Source organism: Otolemur garnettii, unplaced genomic scaffold, assembly GCF_000181295.1.
Source record: "Otolemur garnettii isolate 467f Iridium unplaced genomic scaffold, OtoGar3 scaffold00179, whole genome shotgun sequence".
NCBI lineage: Eukaryota > Metazoa > Chordata > Mammalia > Primates > Galagidae > Otolemur > Otolemur garnettii.
In genome coordinates, this window is record NW_003852574.1 from 2989326 (window position 1) to 2995222 (window position 5897).

The following is a 5897-nucleotide window of genomic DNA, read 5'->3' on the forward strand; positions in this document are numbered from 1 at the left end:
TGCTAGCCATATATTATATGGCAGACATATATTATAAAAACTATAGATTTACAGATGTTTTTATTGCTGCAAAAGTTTGTTGAGGATAGAACATATTTTATTAACAGTTTGTAGCTTGATTTAGAATTTTTAAATATTTAGATTCTGGTATGTAGGCCTCTATTTGTCCTTTTGCCCAGGGCTCTGCAAACATTAGTAAGAAGGAACAACAGATGTGTCCACAGGTACCTCTTGCTGCAGTAGGAACAAGAACACTCTGGGGACTCATGTCTACAGGCTCATGGTGAAGGGGAAGCTGGAGGGGTGAGAAGGAATCCTGAGAGGAGATCCCCAAGGAGAAAAGAAATGCACCAAGTCTACACATTTACTCCTTTTGATGGTATAAGGTGAGTGATAATACTGTCTCCACCACAGAGAGGGAAACCAAGGTTCAGAGAGGGTTCATGACTTGTTCAAGTCTTGACACAGGTTACCTAGCTCAGGAACCACCTGAAGCAGGACACAGATATTCCCTGCAAGTCAAACAGATGCCACACAGCAGCTCTTTTTATTCAGGTTGGCTAGGCCCCAGGTCAGCTTCTCTCACAGCAGGCTCTTTCCAGCAATGGCCAACCTAACTTGGGTGCAGACACCAGGGCCTCTAAGTGGCAGAGAATGCAGCACTACCAGATGTTCTAGGTAGCCCCAGAGAACTAGCCACTCCACAGTGCACAGTGATGAACTATTCCTTGGGCTGCCCCCACTACCCTCCTACAGGGGCCTGAGGACATTTTTGCCACAGCCCTACCTCACAGCTACCACCCACACTTTGGGTCCCAGCCCTTCCTGATCCCAGGACTTGCCCCTAGAGATTGGGCTGCCAGCCTCCTTCTCTGTGACATGGTGGAGGGTAGCAGACTTGGATCTGTGCTTGGTGAGGGCTAAGGAATGACCTGAGGACATGAGTGATAAGGCAAGTCCCCGCCCACACCTCCCTCTAATCTTGGCCAGGGGAGGTTCTCCATTCTGAAGGCAAACAGGTTCCTAAGTGGTTACTAGGCTGCCCTAGAACATCCCCGCCAGAGAGGGAAGCCCTTACTTCCCCTCTATGCCAACACTGGTCTGCTCGCTCAGCCCCTTCAGCCAGACTTCAAGGCCTCTGCTCTTCTGGTGCTGACCCTGGGATCCTCTGATGGGAACACACATGAGCACTCCTTTGAAATGTGGCCAGACACCAGCCAAGTTCCAGACCTGGGTCACACCCTCCCCACCCTTCCTGGGAGCCCCTAGAAGCCTGGCTTGGCTCAGTGCCCACCACCTGCATCCTTTCCTCTCCATTTTCCAGGTAGGGAAAGCAAAACTCCAATTGGGCAGGTGCATGCTTAAGGCTGCACAGTGGGCTGAGGATACCAGGACTACCCTGGGTGGCTTGATACCGAAGAACCTGTACCTTTTGCTGTGGGACAGGAACAATGCTAACCTGAAGATGTGACTAGAACCAGAGGCTGCCTGCCCACCAGCAAGGGGCTCAGTGAGAATGGCCTAGCATTGCTGACCCCACCAAGCTTTCTCTCCTGCTCTCCCTTGACCCTTCACAGCCCTGACTGCTCACCAGCCTGGGTTGTTCAACTCACCTGTGTACCACACCCACACACTGCCCCCACAGGTATACATGCCCCCGTTTATCCCTATTGACACTTATTTCTGGTTTTCCACTCCGTGCCCTGGCTGGACACTGGGCACTGGCAGGGCTGGTCCCAGATCTGAGCCTGCCCTGGCAGAGCCCTTAATGTGGCCCAGCAGACCCAGCATCAGGATGTCAGGATGGGGGAGTCTAAGGAGATACCTGCAATCAGGGAGGGCTTCCTGGAAGTGGGGACCCAAGCTGAGGTCTTAGCATCCTCTTCCCCCTCCCCCAACCCAAGTCACTGGCTGTCTCCTAAGCCTCTCCCTAGAACGGCCAATAGGTTCCAAGAAGTGTCCCCTTGCTCTGCAGTGCTGGTTCCAAGAACTGGAGCTCCTGGCAGCATTTGTACAGGATCCTTTCCTAGAACTGAGGGCTTTGTTCCACCCAGGTTACTGGGGTATCATAGGGCAGCCAGTAGAGGTGTTAGGGGAGGGTTCCCCTGGAAGTGCTTCTGTAGGGACACTCCACAGACCAGACAATGGGTGGTGGGTCCTGGCTATCAGCAAGGAGGGGGTAGCCTACACTAGGGTAGGAGATAGGAGGTCAGTGAAGTGAAGGCACTTTAATTCCCAAGTCAGCCTTGGGGACAGGCCTATGAGTTCTCCCTGTACACACAGAAGGATCACTTCTGCCCACTTGCTGAGTTCTACCTTCCACCCCTCCCTCCTACCACTAGCCTGGCACCAGAGGTCCTACCCCATAGAGAATCTCCACAGGTCTTACCCTAGTCCTTCATCAGATAACCTCTGGAAGGATAGGCCAGGGGATAGGACTGGAAGGTTATAAACAGGCAGGGGGAGGGGAAGGACATGACACCTACATTATTAATCCTGTTATAATTTCACCTTGCCTGGTTAGAACTGAATAAATTTCTCCACCCTACACCCTCTAGAAGTTTTGTTGGGTGAGTAGAGGATAGAGTGGACAGGCCCTGATAAGTGGTAAGGATAGGACCAAACTTTCTTCAAGGTCACCAGGCCTTCCCCTCTGGGGTGTGTCCTCGACCTGGCACCAGGCCTGCCTAGCCGCCTGGGACCTGCCAGATCACGTTGAGCAACCAGTTCCTGAGAAGCGTTAGAGGCTGTTTGGTTTAAAATTAACTCCCCCGCTCCTCCCTCCCTCCCGTGGCCTCCTCTGAGTTCTTGGAAGAGGCGCTTTGCTCTTCCTGGGAAGAGGCCTCCAGCTGCAGCTGCTGCAATTCTGGTGAAAACACCTCACCAAGGCTGGGGGTGGGGGGTGCCCAGACTAGGTCTTGTCTCCCTTCTGTAAAGCCCAGGGATCCTGCTGGAACCTAGCACCCCCCAGGCTACCCACTGAGACCTATAAGAGAAAGGGGGGAGATTGTCAAGGTGCTGGAGGTGCTATTGCCCCCTCATCCAGGAACCCACTGGCTCTGGGTGAGGAGATAAAGAGCGCAGGAACCTAGCCTGGTCACTTCTAGGGGAGGAGAGTAAACAGATCTATAGACAGCAAACCCAGGACCTTGGCCTACTTGGAACTACTTGTGGTTCAGAGAGACAAAACAACCTGCCCAGGGTCTCCTGGCTTTGCCTGCCCAAGCTTAGCCTGCTCACTAGATGCCAGGCTGATGGTGCTGCTGGCAAAGACAACTAGGAGGGCGGCGCCTGTGGCTCAGTGATTAGGGCACTGGCCCCATATACCGAGGGTGGTGGGTTCAAACCCAGCCCTGGCCAATCTGCAACAAAAAATAGCCAGGCATTGTGGTAGACGCCTGTAGTCCCAGCTACTCAGAAGAGGGAGGCAGGAGAATTGCCTCAGCTCAGGAATTGGAGGTTGCTGCAAGCTGTGACTCCATAGCACTCTACCAAAGACAATAAAGTGAGACTCTGTCTCAAAAAAACAAAAAACAAAAGATGCCTAGGAGCACTCCCTGCAGACACCCACAAGGCCAGGGTTTACAGAAGTCTTTGCCAGGAGACCCCTCCTTGGCTCTCACCCATATGCCTCAAACTGCCCTCGGAACCCAGCTCCTTCTACATAAACCTTCATTTTCTGGTTTCTCTTTGGGCTCTGTATCTCTGGGGCTTTGGGGAAAAAGCTTCCCAAGAATCTCTCTTCCAGTAGCTCCTCCTCTCACAGCATCCACTTGAAGGAGTGAAAAAAACAAAGGAATGTTGGCCAAGTAGAAAGGTCAAAACACATACACACACACAGAGTGATGTCACTCAGAGGTGGGACAGGTGGGGCTGGGGAGCAGTGAAGTGTCTCCTAGGAGGAGGCTGAGGGCTGAGGGACACTTTTAAGAACAAAACTTTGTTCTAACCCAGACTATGAATTTAATCCTCACCCCCAGTAGAGGGGCCTAGCCCTGGTAACAGAAAGGGCCCAGTCTGGCTTACCAGTGCTGGGTAGGAGGAGCATCCCTGGAGCAGGGCTCTGCCCATGGGAGCACTTGCTGGATCTCACTCTTCCTGCAGCCATACTGTCAAGGCACCTTGGTCTCACTATTAGGGATGGTGTGGGTGGAACAGTCTTGAAGGATTGCCTGGAAGAGCTGTGGCTGTTCCAAGTTCCCTCAGTCTCCTGAGGCTACCTCCTGTACTCAGCCCTGCCTGCTTCAACAGGCCTGGGTCATGAAAGTAACTATCTTTCCATTGAGCAGAAAGCTTTGGCCACACAAAAATGCTCACCCTGCTCTGGGCCTGCTGCATCTCCTGCTCATAGAGGAGTTATCAGCTTTTGCTCACTTAGCATTCCCTAAGGCCAGGCTCAGCTGCTCTGCAACCATCTCGTAGTCTGTACCCTGGCCAGAATTAAACCTCCTGAGACCTCCTCTCTCAGACATGGGAGCCCCAGCCTGCTGTTCAGAGTGAGACTTGGAGTGACCTGCTGGGTGGCAGTTGAGCCAGGAAGGGCTGAGAAGGACACATTCACCATGAGAGGCAGTTGAATTTCTGGCAAAGCTCACACATTTATATTAAAATTTGTCTAACATGTTGGTGTCAAAGGGCTGCCCATGCCTCTACAGGCTCCACTTCTCTTGGAGGAAAAGGGTCTTTGTGAGGTCCCCAGAGGGCCAGAGCGTACCATGCATAGACCCTGAATCTTTTTGCCTTCTTGGCCAGGCTTTATTTCATACTCTAGGCCCCTCACCCCTCTACTTCACTATGGGCAGCACTGAAGAAGCATTAGCAGTGTTTCCATCTAAGTGAAAGTGGCCCAGCCATGGCCCCCAGCCCTACTCAAACTTGTGTCCTGCCTTGGCCGGGAATAATTTGCTCAGTTGGGAGATTAAAAGCCCAGCCTACCTGCAGAGCCTAGTGAGATGCATACATTGGCACCACTGCTGTGGCTAGAGGGGTAGAAGTATCCAGCATATTTTCCCCAGGGGCACAGTCCTGATCCAGGAGATGTTGAGTTTCTCAGTGATCATGAGTGAAGCATACTAGCAAGATGCTGGCCAGTTAAACCTTAGTGACAAGGAATACCTGGGTAGCTTAGCAACATCTCTGCCCAAAGTCATTTCAGAGAGAGACTTGTGAGTCTAGGGAGGGAAATTACAATTTTCCAACCCACTTCCCACCTGTAGGTGAAAACCTCCAGGGCTCAGCCTGTAGGCTCCTCCTCCAGAAAACTCTCCTGAATCTTCCCACCCTTCTGTATGTCCTCTGAAGCTGTGGGTGCTGAGGCTTAAGCAAGCCAGGCCCTCTTAGGCAGAGCAGAGTGGTGGTTTACAAAACCCTGGTCTGAACCTGGCTCTGCCTCTCACAAGTTGTGTGACCCTAAGCAGGCCATTATCCCTCCTCAAACCTTACCTCTTGAGCTAAAAATGGTCACTTTTTTTTTTTTTTTTGACACAGAGTCTCAAGCTGTTGCCCTGGGTAGAGTGCTGTAGTGTCATAGCTCACAGCACCCTTCAACTCCTGGGCTCAAGGGATTCTCCTACCTCTGCTACCCAAGTAGCTGGGACTACAGGCACCCGCCACAACGCCCAGAGTGCAATTTTTTGGTTGCAGCCGTCATTGTTGTTTGGTGGGCCCAGGCTGGATTCGAACCCGCTGGCTCAGGTGTATGTGACTGGCACCTTAGCCGCTTGAGCCACAGGCGCCGAGGCCTTTTTTTGTTTTTTGTTTTTTGTTTTTTTTCTGAGACAGAGTCTCACTTTGTTGCCCCTGGTAGAGTGTGGTGGCATCATAGTTCACCGCAACCTCAAACTCTTGGGCTCAAGCAATTCTCATGTCTCAGCCTCCCAAGTAGCTGGGACTACAGG